Here is a 14,721-nt window from a genome sequence, read left to right as displayed (position 1 = left end):
AGCTTCTCAGCTCTAACCACAAGAGGGTGCCAAGCTTCCACCTTTGACTCTCTGTTTCACACTGCAGAACAGCAGTGTCCAGAGACACTCCTGGCCATTGAGAAGGGGGCTTTGGAAGATCCCTCTGGGGATGGAGGGGGTGGGCTGGCCCTATGCTGGCTATGACGCAGCTTGAGTGTTTGGCTCGGTGGCTAAGGGGCAACGTTCCCCTCGTGTGCTGGCCGTGATTGCCTCTAGCGCCCTATCTGCCTCCTCGCGGGGGTTGCCCAGTGCCTGGGTTAGCCCCAGTGCATTTTCGGTGGGTGCAATTAGTGGATCAAGATCTGCAGCGCCCTGGCGTGAAGGTTAACCCTTTGGAGACTCTGCACCTGCTTCCACTTCCTGCGGTGGCCCACAGTGTATTTCAAATAGGGGGACAGACCTGAGATGGCCCCACTCTTGATTGGAGCCTCGGGGGGGTGAGTCCCTTCCCTGCCCCGTCCTTCCTCGGGATGGATTCGCTCTTCCCAGCCCGGGGCACTGCAGAGAACCCAGGGCCTCAGGCGCTGGGCCAGGAAGCCGCTGCAGCTCCTGTTCAAGTTCCACATGGATGTCGGGAGCTAAGTGAGAGCCTCTGCCATGACTGGGATGGGGGGTGACCAGGCCAAGTTTGAGTGGTGCAGTGATCCCATGCACTAGGGCATTACATGGGATATAAGAGGGCCCGTGCTGACTGAGTAGGAGACAGGCAATGTTTTATGTAAATAAGGGACTTCTAATATAATGGGGGAGTGTTGGCAGCCTTGCTGTTTCCTGATGTGCCCTCAGGTGGCTGGTGCTGTGGGAGATTCCCCATGGGAGGAACTAGCATTGCAATGGCGTGACCCCCAGCAGCAAGAGAGCCCATGGAGGGAGCCTGTTGGAGTCGAGGCAGGGAACGAGAAGAGAACATGGGGTGGAAGAAGTATTTGCTCCCCAGAAGCATGGCTAGGAGCCAGGGATAAGCTCCACGCCTGACAGGGATGCTGGATCAGAGAGAGGGGCAGAACTGGAGCTAGGGGCTTGTCTTTGCGCATGGGACCCCCTTCTTACGGCAGCCCCTTTGGTGACCAGAGCCCTGGGGCAGTGACAGTGCTGATTGAGAGTGGTGGGAGAGGGTGGATTGACTGGTGCCCCGAGCCTCGACTAGCCTATGCCCACCGTGAGCAAAGGCAGGGGCAAACCAACACAATGGAGAGAACCTTAACATTGTCAACTTTATACAAGAAAAATCCAGAAATATGTCAGAACTAATAACAGAATAGAAAGAATAGATGGATAGTACACAATAAATAATATAGAGTAACATCAAATACTCGCTTAGGAGGGCAATAAACTGTAAATTACTATCACCAGAAACGAAGTTTTTCAGCACCTGGCTGTCACCCCAAGAGGAATCAACTTCTCTTCTGCCTGGCTGCACTCAGCTTCACCCCAGCTGTCCTGCCTTCCCCTCTCTCCGGCTTGCGATGCTCCTTGGCTTCAACACTGTGACGCCCGCGCCTCTTTCCAGCTGGTCCACCCACGAGAGCCAGCCCCAGGCGCCCAAACCATCTCCTGCTATCAGTGCCCCAATGGGCAACCCCACTGGGCAGAGCTCTGTGCCCCTCGTGATGAGCTCCTTGCACCCGGCGCTTCATTGTCCAGCTTCCTCAGCCAATCCCCTTTTCGACCAGTGCTGCCTCCTTCTGCCTCCTCCTTCTCTAACTGCCTCTCCGCTGCCCCCTTCGGGCCATTTCCGAGCCCCCACCCCAGCTCAAGCTGCCTTCCAGCTGCAGCAGGGACTAGTGTCAGGGCCAGGGCTGTTACACTTGCACCTCCCGGGGCATTCTCATGAAGGGCCAGGAGATCACTTCTACCACAGACAGAACTCCCCTGTGCCCACTTCAGCAGGGACACGTCCCTTTGGGCCCAGGTGTAGACCCAGGGCTGGATGGCCTCATCAGGCCACAGCAGGGATGAGGAGCGAACATGTGTGCCCCATCTCACCTACCTACATGCCAAACACAGGGCTGCACAATTGCCCCAGTGCATTATGGGCAGGGCCACCTTCTGAACCATCAGGTAGTGGCCTCTGCATGGCATGGTAAATCCTATGTGCCTATGGCTAACAAAGGGCATAGGTGAGGCCCTCTGGATTCTGCATGAACTGGCTTCCCCTGCCTGGGTGGCTTACCCTGGTGACCCCCAGGGGATGCTCTGTTATTCCTGTGATGCTGGGGGTGGGGAAGCAGACAGTTCTGCTGTTGAAATGTTCACCACAGATATTTCACTGCTGCTCCTAAGCCTGAGCTCCTTGCTGTTTTTCTTCCAAAACACGTCTAAAGAGCGGGCGGCTGCTGCCTCCGGCTCCTCCCCCAGGGTTTTGCAGAGGGAATGCATAGGAGTGGGCGGAAATGGGATTGTGGCAGAGTTGCTTGCCATTCCGTGTTGACGATAAATTGCACTGGAAGAGATCTCTCCTGTTCAGTGCACGGGGCTGGGTGCCAGGACTCCTGGATCCTATGCTCAGCTCTTGGAGGGAGTGTGGTCTAATGGTTAGAGCAGGCGACTCCTGGTTCCTCTTTAGAACTCTTCCACTGACTTGATGTGTGCTGTGAGCAAAGACACCTCCCTGTTCCTCAGTTTTCCCAGCTCTAAAATTGGGGGTTATGATATTGACCTCCTTTGTAAAGTGTTCTCTGATCTTTGGATGGAAGATGCTCCGTAAATGCAAAGTGTTGCTATTGTCAACCCTGCCAGCAATTCTTGCAGAGAGTCTGGTTTCAAAGAAGCTCATGATGAAAATCTCATACCCAGCTGCCCACAAGCTAGAATCTGACGGGATCAGGGACCCAGTTATGAATTGGTTCAGAGAAGAGCCACGAGAATGATTAAAGGTGCTCTGCTCCTCTGGGGAGAAATTACAGACAAGTGAGAGTAGCAATAACAACAGTTTGGATTTACAGGAATGCTTATAAGCTTTCATCCTGAATGGATCTCAACATACTTAACAGGCTTATGCAGATTAAACACAGCCATCACTCCAGCCACCACTGGGGTGGAGCACGGAAGCTGTTTAACAACTCACAGCAATACACCATGACGGGTTAGGGCAAGAAATACAGGATCTGCAGGGAAAAGAATAGAGGAAATTAAGGGATGGTCATGACGGTGGGATCTATCAGAAAGGTTGGGAGCCCCATTCCTTGGGACATTAAAAACAGATCTGGATCAAGTGCTGGAGAATAGACAGGCCAGTGGGGACCAATCCTGCACTGGGGAGGGAATAGATGGACCCTAATATCTGTAACTTCTATAATTCTGTGAAATCACGCAAAGCTGTTAAACCCTGGTGATTCATGCTCATATGACAAAAGCAGCACTGATCACTAGACTTCCTGTTGCGGGGAGGCTGGATTGTTTGTCTTCCCCTCTGGCAGTGACTCAGGATCAGGGGAGCATGTATCCTACACCATCGCTGTCCTTCCATTGGGTGTCAGAGGCATCATTAACGGATCTTGCTTCTCTTCTCTTGTGTCTGGAATGCTGGGCATAAGGAGAAGAAGCAGAGAAGATGCTTAGAATTAAAGGATGTAGCAGAATGAAGATCGAGAATCGTACGATGCAGGCTCTGAGTATGAGAAATCCCACACATGGAGTAGCTTGTACAGGTGAAGGGGCTGGGAAATGGCTGCTGAGCAATCCCAGTGTTGTGTGAGGGCTACGTGTCAACCAAACAGCAGCTGGTCAGATGAGTATCTTCAATAAATCAGCGTTCCTCCAGTTTTTTTTGTTCTGTGCCTTGTTCTATTAGGTGAGACTCCTCTCACATACCAGCTGCCCTTGCCACCCCACTAAGCCCCCCCCACTGCTTTCTTCTCAAAATATACCACCGCATGGACCGGTGGGGAGGGCTCAACCCCCAGGTGAACCACTGCAATAAATGGTCTCTGGCCAATGTTTTCAAGAGCAGTCACTGAGTTTGGGTGCTTCAGTATTTAGGCCCCCCCAGGCTCTGATTTTCAGGGGATCAGAGCCCCTATAATCATTCTCATGGCTCTTCTCTGAACTGTCTCCACTTCATCAACCTCCTTCTTGAATTGAGGGCGTCAGGATCGGACACAGGATTCCAGTAGCAGCTGCACCAGATTAATTTATAAACTAGCTTCCTGGCTTGAGACTCGGCCCGTCCACCCCAGCTCTTCCTCCACTGTGCAGCTCTGTAAAACCACATGCTCAGGTTACGGTTTGGTCTTCTCTGCCAGCCCAGTGCACAGAGAACTTGCTGCGTATGAGGGAGGCTGCATCTTGCTCTCCAATGTGGCTATTTGGCAATGGCAGAACAGGTGGCAAGTGGAGGAAGACAATCAAGGGCAGATTAATATGGTTAATATGGCATGTTTTCACATGGCAGCTGGCCAGCACAAAGGAGCTCATAGTGAAGATGACGCTGGAGGCAGGGATGAATGTCTCTCACTGGGTAGTGGTTCAGGCATACAGAGTTGTAGGAGAGAGATCTTTACTGAGCGTGCTGAGAGGCCAGTGGTTTTTGGTCTCTGTTTGTACAGCGCCTAGCACAATGGGGTCCTGGTCCATGATTAGGCCTCCTAGGTGCTATGGTAATACAAATAATAATCATAATGCTGAGAAGCCGGTGGTTGTCTGGCAGCACCTGGCCCAGCTTGCATTCCTGGTCCCTTGATACCACCTGTTTCCAAATCTTGTCTCACTCTTGGGTGTCTTCCAGGCCTTCAAGGTTGGCCTCAGGGTTGCCTCAGTCTCTGTGCTCTCCAGCATTCTTGGCATCTCAACAGGCTCACACAGGCTGGTTCCTCACCATTCCCTGTAGCTCCCAGGGTCTCAGAGCTTCTTAGGGTTTCCTTGCAGCATTTTCCAGCCTTGGGTCCAGGCCGGAGCGATCAGTGCTGGTGGTGGATATTTCAGGGCAAAGCGTAAGGCTTCCAGAAAGCACTCAGTAGTGCAAGGCTACACCACCGGTGGGAATTTGTTCCTGACCTCAGCTGGGGGAGCTTTTTATGACCTGAAGCCTTCAGAACAGGAGCCTTTGTCATTGCACCAATCAGGGCAAGTGAATCTGCAGCTGCTGCTCTGGGTTTTTGTTGTCGTTTTTTTTTAAAGTAAGTGTGCTAATTTAACCCCAGCCCAGCAAAGTGCTAACGCACATGCTTACATTTAAGCTTTGAAGTTTGGGTGTATTATAGAGCACAGGGCCGGAGCTCAGGGGCCCTGGGTTATAATCCAAGCTCTGCCACTGGCCTGCTAGGTGACCTTGGGAGAGTCACTTCCCCACCCCGTACCTTAGTTTCCCCATCTGTAAAATGGGAATAAGGATACCGACCTCCTTTGTAAAGGGCTAGGTAGGATTCATGTCAGCCCTTTGAAAAGTCCCACTGACTTAAGGGAACCAAGCACTTAAGTGCTTTGCTGGATCAGGGCCTTGGTGCTCATGTGAAAGGCACAGGCTGACTCCGTAGAGGGCTGAAGGCCTCTGCTCACCCAGCAGAGGTGTCAGCAAGGGACAGCTACTCCCACCAATGTGCCTCCAACCTGCCCCAGAGGGATAAGAGGGAAAGCTCAGTCTCCAGGTCCCATTCAGGACTTGGCCTCTTTGCTGACACAGCCAGGCAGGGGTTCTGTCTGCAATGCGATCACCTGTCCGCTGGCAGCCAGCCTGAAATCCCCCAAACTGCTTTCACCCAGCCAGCAGCCCCACGCAGCCAACAGAGGGTGACAAATGACATTCTGAACATGCACCGTCGGGGCAGAGGGGCGCCAGGCCCTGTCTGAAAAGCCCTGATGTGCCCATTGTTTTATTTAGCTTGTCCTCAGAAGAATTCCTCTGCTTCAGCCTGTGCATCTCCAGGCTTCCTAATGACTTGCATTCTCAGCGGCCACATTCACTCAGCGGGTCCAGGCTGGCTCATAACGGGCCCCTTTGTCCCTGCGGCAGGGGGGAGCGGGGAGGCTTTGACGTCACCCTGTGTAGAATTCCTTAATGCCATTCAAACCTCCCTGGCCTGCGTCGCTAATTGCACCTTATGTAACAGCTGCAGCTGGGTGCCCATTCCTCTGTTGAAAGCGGGATAACTCAGAGTGACAGGGCTCTCAGGTCTGGGACAGGAACGGAGCCCCTGAGGAGGCAAACAAGGGCTGCTGCAGAGCCACATCACGGGGGGCACAGGAGCCCCAAATGGGTGGAGCCTTGGGGCTCCTCAGCAGCATCAGGCTCGTGGGGCCGGTCCAAGGTAGCTGGAAAAGTCCCAAAAGGACGTCTCTAGGCAGAGCCCTTGTCGTGGCAGCAGGAGCCGGTGCTGGCAGTAGGTTAAGCATGCAAATCCCCCGCCGAGGAGCACACAGGCCTCAAACAGGAGGGACCAGGTTGAGGCTGCTGCTCCCTCTGTCCTCTGTGCTCCCTGCCCATGTGAGATTATTGTGCATGGTTGTTAACAGAGGATGCTTCCACGAAGGGCTGCCACTGCCAGGCAGTTCCCAGGGACTTGTCCCAGGCCTTTCCCCCCACTGTTTAGTGGAAACAGGAGCATTCAAGACACTTTCAATAGGATAAGCCAGACAGACGCCTTCCCCAGTCTCAGCACAAAAGAGCGAGTTCTGGGCTGTGATGGGAATTGATGCTAGGTCAAGGGAAGGAGAGAGCAGGGGGGACAAAAGCAGAGAAGGAGGGAAGGGACTGTAACAGAGAAACAGGAGGGAAGGAAGGGGGGTGAGACAGAGACTGGGAAAAAGAAGGAATAAAATAAAGAGAGCTGGAATGATGGTATCCACACCAAGTGCAATTGCCATCTGGTTGTGAAACTCCTCCATTTCTGCTGACCCTCCTGATTTCAATTCTTTGCCCCCTTTCATAAATTTCCTGCCACTATTAGCTTTGTCATGCAAAGCCTCACACAGCGGTGGGCTGCTGCCACGCATCCCAGCAACCCTGAGAGCGTGCATGGTTATCTACTCTGACTCCAAGCACACACCGCACAACGTTCACTCACAATCCCCTCGGTGCCACATGAACTCCGGAGATCCCCAGGGCACCTTTGGATGCCATTTAATAAGCCTGTTATCACCTGCTCCTTGTGTAATCCATGCGGGTTGTGCAGGTGAAAAGCCTGATCTTTAATGGGGCTGCCTGTCACTTTCATTAAGAAACAATTGACTGTCAACAACATACTCATAGGGGGGGAAGGGGGTTAATTCTTATTGGTTGTGTTCATTCGTCTTATGGTAGCACCTGGAGGCCCCAGAGTCCTGTTGTGCAAGGTGCTGTACACACCTATAACAAAAAGACAGTCCCAGCCCCAGAGCATCTGTCGACCCAGCAATAAAGGACTCATGGTCAGACAGGGCACACTTGGTACCATCAGCTCCCACAGTAGAGTCAGAGGACTCCTATTCTGCAGATGAACAGGGGCCAGTACTAGTGGTTCCGTGGTGATCTGGTGGAAAGCTACCAGCCCTGGCATGGCTTCCAGATCCACCCAGATGTCTTGGTGCCCTCATGAACTGCACTTTTGGCCAAAGGACCAATGGTATCCTCCAGCCTTGGGCCCATCTCCCTACTCTTATCATCCTGTCCACTGACCTTATTGGGGCCCTGGGATCTGTACTTTCAGGCACCAGATTATGAGGACGCTGGCCATTGCTCTCAGCAAGGAGCCACAGTCCCCGCAGGAGCACTTGGTTGAGGAGGAGCCGCCGGTACACCAAGTACCGGCAGATCCACTGGTAGTGCCTTCTTCTGCCTGCCCGGATGAGGCAGACACTGGCCTCTCCCTCGCCACCAGATGAACACAGGCAGTATTTAGACCTTCTGAAAAGGATCGCTGAATTTCTTCACCTCCTACTAGAGGAGGTTCAGGAACCTACCCACTATCTCCTGGATCTCCTGGATATTCTCCAGGCTAGGTTCCTTCCAAAGCAGGGCTCCCTAGTAACGAGGATATATTGGATCCTGCTAAAGAGATTTGGTGCACACCTGCCACTTGTGGCCCAATCTCAAAGAAGGCTGAGAAGAAGTGCTTTGTGCCCTCCAAAGGGGCAAAATCCTTGTTTTCCCTCCCTAATCCCAACTCCTTCGTGGTCCAGGTGGCCATGGAGTGAAACAGGCTGCACCAGCTTTGGTCCAACCCTTTGGACAAAGACACCAAGAGACTAGATCTTGTTGGCAGAAAGATATTTTTGTCCACTAGCCTACTATCCCACGTAGCAAATGACCAGGCATGAATTCCCAAGTATGACTTTATAAACGACAACAAAATATCGGCATTTGTTAATGAGCTACCACAGTGCCGTAGGTCACAAATGCAGCACTGGATTATCTCGGTCCAAGCACATCTGACACACTTCCCCAGGATTAGCCCATTTAACTGTGTCTCAGGCTCTGTCTACACTATGCAGCTTTTAGCGACATGTCCGCGCCGCGACAGCCATGCCCCTATAGGGCACGCAGTGTAGCTGCTGTTTGCCAGCAGGAGAGACCTCTCCTGCCAACAGAAACTTCCACCCCCAATGAGCGGCGTTAGCGTTGTCGGCAGGAGAGTGCTCCTGCCGACAACGCGCTGTTCACTCTGGCGCTTGTTGTCAACAAAACTTGTGTTTTTCGGGGGCTGTTTTTTTAACATCTCTGAACGACAAAAGTTTTTTCTGCCACTTGCCTGTGTAGACAGAGCCTTAGCCAACCAACTCACAGATGGGCCTGGCCAGGTGAGCAGTGGGCGCTGTCCGGGGTTCTCTGCTCGGTGTCCCCATCCGCTCTCCTCATTTTGAACCTCTGACCTTCACCCCGATCCCTGTTTTTCATTAGTTGTCCTCCGTAATCAGTTGGTCCCTGGGTCCAGTGGTCCCTCCCGCTAGGCTGGGGGAGGGACCTTTAGCAGTGGGTGGGCTTGCGCCCGCCCACTTCCCGGGTTTTTCCAATAAGACCGGGAAGACAGGGCAATAGAGAGTGTGTGATGGGTGCATTAGCTGCTATTCTGGCTTTCCTCTAAAGCCCCATCTACACTATCAAAACTACCACGCTGGGGGGGCCTCGTTTCAGCACAGCCTGACATGGCTGGTTCTTGACAGTACAGACAGGCCTGAGCTCTGTTTGAAGCATGCTCCTGATCGATCATGCAACAGCACTGCAAAGTCCAAGAGATCTACCAGTGGGGGGTTACAATAGTCCTGTTTTGCCTTGGTGGGAGACTAGCAAGTATTACATATAATGGTTACAAGATCAAATTGCCTTTAACGATAGGCTAGACAGTGGCTTAAATTAGTTTCACCTTTTGTGGATTTCCATCTTAGCTCCTGAGACCTGAATGTGGCTTGAATACAATGCTCGTCTTTCTCCTAAAATGCACAGCCAAGACTGCCTGCTTAATCACCAGTGAATCAAGATAATGAGCCAAATTCTACCCAGTTACACCTGTCAAAAGCTGGAGCAACCTTACTGGACTATGATGGAATTAAACTGGATTTACACTGATGTAAAAAAGGGCAGGATTTGGCCCACTGTGATCTAAGTTCATCACCCGCTCCACTTTTATTCTGTCTGCCACATGCACCTCCTGGGAGTGTGAGCTCATCAGAGCTTATACAGAGTCTTTACCTTGATCTGTATACGGCCCTCAAAGGAAAAAAACCCAGGGGTCTGCAGCAATTGGTGGTGAGGTGACACCTTTTGAGTCCATATTTAGCCAATGACCCAGCATGGTGCTGGGGGGGCTGCCTTTCAAAGAGCCTATTTCATCAGCAATAGTTGATACAGGAGGCAGGCCAAGCTGTAGGACAGAGCATGCAGTGGCCAATGTTACAGTGCCATCTTTCAGGAGGGATACAGAACCAAGATGCTAACTGCATGTGACCAGCAAAGATCCCATAGCACTTTTTGCAGAAGTAGGGTCATGAACTTTGGTGATCTGAACCAATTCAATTTCCACGGTATGCATCCGATGAAGTGAGCTGTAGCTCACGAAAGCTCATGCTCAAATAAATTGGTTAGTCTCTAAGGTGCCACAAGTCCTCCTTTTCTTTTTGTGAATACAAACTAACACGGCTGCTACTCTGAAAATTCAAGGTGGGTAACTACATTCTGCCAACCGAGATTCCCTCTGCAGTTCCATTGAGATAAGGCATTCTTCTTCATGTCCTGTTCTAAACTTTTCTGTAGTGTTGCGCTGTGCTATTAAACAGCTGCCTTGTTCCACCCCAGCGCTGGCTGCAGTGATCCCTATGTCAGGTCTGAAAAAGTGAAATGCGATGGAAAGTGCAATATACATGCAAGGTATTGTTTCCAGAGCATGTTCCCCCGTAGTATGCGAGTAGGGAGTGGACAGGAAGAACTGATTTCGTCCGCTAAAGGCTTGGTCAGTCATTGGTGCTGGCCTGCCCCTTGCCTATGTTACAAGGAGAACATGTTTTGTGTGTGTAATTACCCTTCAGTGCAATGAGCTTGTGAAAAAACATAATGAATAGGACTTGTATCTAAGAGGTAATTACATTTAATGGAGATGAATAATCCAGTGATTCATCTTGATAAGACTATACTGTCAGTTTTCCAGCTGCATTTAGGTCAGACAGTAAAATAATGTGCCAGCTCCCCCATTCCCACCCAATGCTGCGCCTTAAAAATCTCTGCAACCCAGCTCGTCTGTCTATCCCTCCAGTCAGCGCCAGACTAACTGGAGGTGTTGCAGTGAAGATGTGCCCCTAGCAGACCTACCGGAGCAGCCTCTCCTCTGTGCTGTGCAGGCAGCAACCCCAAGCGCTCCTGTCACACTGCACATCACCTTCCAGCACTGGGGGGAGGCAAAGCTTCCAGAAGCACTTTCCTCCCCTCTGTGTGGCGCTTGAGGGCAGTCCCTTGCTCCTGAGGGGCGAACTGGGCCTGATTCTCCCCTGCCTCGCTCCTTGTGTGGTTGTTTACCTGTGTAAAAATGCCACCACCCCCGAGAGCGGGGCATTGTGGTCTGGTAACATTAGCAAATCCCAGCGAGGTGCGAGGCAGTGGAGGAGCCTGACCCCTTGTTTGGGGTTACTGTACCAGCAGGGAGGGAGGGAGGAGGGCTGAGACCTTGACCTGTTTATCACAGAGACATTTCAGTGATATGAAACCTGTAAAAGTCCGAACTGGGAAGGGGAGTTTTCTTTCTTTCACTGCTCAGCAGCCTGCATCCCAAGAAGCAGGAAGGGGGCGGGGGGCAAGAGACCTGCATGTGTGTGGCGGGGGCGCAAGCACAGGACAGACAGCATCAAAGAGAGAGACTTTGAGATCCCAGACGTCGAGGAATCCCCTCCCCACCCCGCCAGCTTGGGCAAGCTTAGTAAAAAGAAAGAGCTGGTACCAAGGATAACATGCTTTGCATTCCATTGCTGTCTCCAGGGGAATTTTGATGGATTTACAAGAAAAATGCTCCACCACACTGGAGGTCAAAGCATCTGAAGGACAAATTTCCTAGCGGAAAGGCTTAATGAAGTCAGAGCTGAGCCACAGTCAGCATCCAGGTCTCGGGCAGTCTCATCTCACCTGTCGGGCCTTGGCCAAACAAAGCCCCAGGGGAGGGAATAACTCTAGCTAGGTCTGTCCTGGGATACTGCAAAAGCAACTTGGCTGGGTGGGGGAGATAGGACTGGGAGATGGAGAGTTATTTCTGGGGGGAAGGAGAGGAGGAAACAGGTGTGCAATGGGAAACAGAGCAGCAAATGAGAGAGAGCTGGTGAGAGACCAAGCCAAGTCCAGCTCTGCCTGTCAGTAAAGGCTTCAGGCAGGGGCATGCGCTCTTTGGCCAGTGCAATCAGCACAACAGGTGGTAAGCAGCAATCGATGCTGCCTCTGAGATGCTGAGCCAGCAGGTTTGCTGGGAAGAAGCCTTGTGATTAAGATACTAGTGGCGTCAGATGATCTGGGTTCAATCCCTGGCTATTGACCTGTTCTCTGACCTTGGGCCAGTCACTTAAGGTACAAGTCTGTGGACCCGGCAGCAAGTCTCAGAGCCCAGGTGTACAGGCCCGTGGGGCTCACCCTGTGGTAGATGTTCCGGCTCCGGATTTGCAGCCAGCGGGTTTGGTCCCCTGAGCTGTCATTGCAACACCTTTCTCCAGCACCCAGTTCAGGCAGGACACGCATGGCAATAGAATTTTTGCTGCAGCTGCCTTTAAACCTTCTTGGCTTCTTCCTGCTGATTTTGATTGGGGTGGAGATAGGGGGATCTCTGTGTTTTCCCTCGAGTGATTTTACCTTGATTTTCTGCAGCAAGGGAAAGGGAGAATAGCCATAAAAAAAGCCCTCTGCATTGAATTCCCCATCCTGTGGAGTCCCGGGGTTTTATTCTTTCCTCCCCTCTGCCCCTCCACCCACACTGATCGATGGTTCACACCTGCACCGTCGGCAAGGGGAATACAAAACAAACCCTAGACAAAGGAAAAGCCTGCAGCGTTCCTGCACTCGCCCCTAACACAGCGTCCACATTCCTTTCCAAGGTCAGAGTCGGACACCTGTTTTCTTTTGAGTAGCTTTGGTAAGACTGGAAAGTCCTTTCCATCGCCAGCCCCAAGTGTGAGGAGGAAGAGGAGGAGCAGGAGGGGAGAAGGAGGACCCTCTGGGGTGCCTGACTGCAGAAAACATGTTTGACTGTCCGAAGTTTGTTCTAACGAGTCTGTGTAAAGGCTGCCATAGCAGTACAATGGACAGAGCAGATCCAGACCACTGGTCCATGGCTCCAGTGCAGTCAAACAAGAGTGGGGCTCCTCAATTGCACTGGGTGTCGATCGCAGCTGGCATGAGCTGATAAAACTCTGTTGAAGTCAAAGGAGCTCTGCCCTTGGAGGATCTGGCCCTGCCTGGACTGGATTCTGCTCTCAGTTGCAATGCAATGGAGTTCCCCGAGGGTCCAGCACCCAGTGGGGTTACTCCTGATGTACCCTGGATTACCGGAGATCAGAAAATACCCCACAAACTCCACTTCATCTGACTCACAGTGGTTAAGGCACTAACTGCCAGGCCAGTCCTTTAACCACGTGGCCATTCACACAAGCAGTGATTCTCACACTGGCCACAGAATGAAAGAGTTTGAGAACCAAGCAGCTGGGGACACAGGAGGGCTGTCGGGCTTGGATTAGTCCTGCCCGTGCTGGGCCTGCGTTGTGGTTCCATCAGCATGATCCATTTTCCAGGCCATTGCTGTCCATTCGCAGCAATACATTCATATGAAATAAGAATAAATTGTTTTCTCAGTATTGAGTCCATTTCTGGCGACCTGATCAGACTTGAGCCCACCTGGGACGTGAAACATCTAAACCACTCCAGCGATCACTCCCTCGGCGTCAGTGACCTCCCAGTGTGCTTCAGTAAACCCCGTGGCCTGGATCTTTACAAACTCACTCTCGCTTGAAGGCAGTTTGGAGCTGGTGCCTTTGAATTGATGATGTCCGGGCACACACACGCAGTGTGTGCACACTGCCTTGTTGCTCACCGGGGAGCACGCTTGTGCGGAAGGTTGAGAGGATCAAAGCGGGGCTTGGCTGTCTAACATGGTCTGGGGAAAAAAAAGAACTCGCAGCTGATAGGACTGCTTAGGCTCTTCCCAGCTTGGTGTGGTTCAGCTGTGTACGCGGCACCACCTGACTCACTGCGGGATTGGGCCCTCACACACTGCCATACCCAGCCTCTGCTGTGAGCATGGTGGGGGACTAACGCTTTCATCTCTCTCTGCAAGGCAGATGCTCATGATTACAGAAGGGCTTTCTGCGGCATTAACTGGGACCATCGCTAATTCTCTGAGTGGATCCACCAGCACAAAAGGCATGTCAGAGCACATCAGCCATGTGTGTCTTAGCACAGCAAAACAGGAGCTCCTAGGACTCTGTTTTGAAAAGGCAGGTGCCTGCACGTGCCGGCTGTTAGAAAAGCACCGTCCTTCTGCCATCGGGAAAAGCTTAACCCCCTCACATCCAGCCCCCAGGACCAAATGCTGCTCTTCTCTCCAGGGGAAGGGAAGATCACACTTGTCAGAGAACTGCCCCAGGCATATTAACATGGATGGATGGAGTACCGGTGCCAACCGCAGAGCCATCCTCCATTGGGTTCCATTTGTACACAAGCATCTGCTAAAGGAACATACCTCAGAGAAGAAGCTGTCTTAGATACTTATCTGGCCCCTTACACCCTGGTATCTGAGTGTCTCACAGTCTTTAATGTATTTGTCTTCACAACACCCTTGTGCCATTACCACCATTTTACAGGTGGAGAAACTGAGGCACGGAGCAATTACATGACTTGCCCAAGGTCACAGAAGGAGTCTGTGGCAGAGCAGGGGAGTAAGCCCAGGTCTTGCAAGTCCCAGGCTAGTGCCCTAACCACTGCACCATCCATCCTTTCTTTTACACATACTGAACCAAAAACCTTGTAGGGCAATACAAGAAACTCACCTGCTTCTCTGCCAGAGGGGATCCTGGCTTGAATGTCAAAGCATTTGGTTGGATGTATCCATTCACCTGGGTGGTCGTGCTCAGGCACTGCTTGGAGCCATGAGTCCAAATCCTGTAGAATGAATACTTAGGAGGGAGATAGATTGGATCTGATACTCTCTCCACTTACGCTGTGTAGCTCTATTGACTACACTTGATACATACCTGTGTATATGAGATGGGAAATCAGGTCCATTCCCTTTACTGGGCCTGAGTCTCCTTCCAGTTATACCAGTGTAAATC

Source organism: Lepidochelys kempii, chromosome 21 (assembly GCF_965140265.1).
Source record: "Lepidochelys kempii isolate rLepKem1 chromosome 21, rLepKem1.hap2, whole genome shotgun sequence".
NCBI classification, from domain to species: domain Eukaryota; kingdom Metazoa; phylum Chordata; order Testudines; family Cheloniidae; genus Lepidochelys; species Lepidochelys kempii.
Note: the sequence above shows the minus strand (reverse complement) of the source record.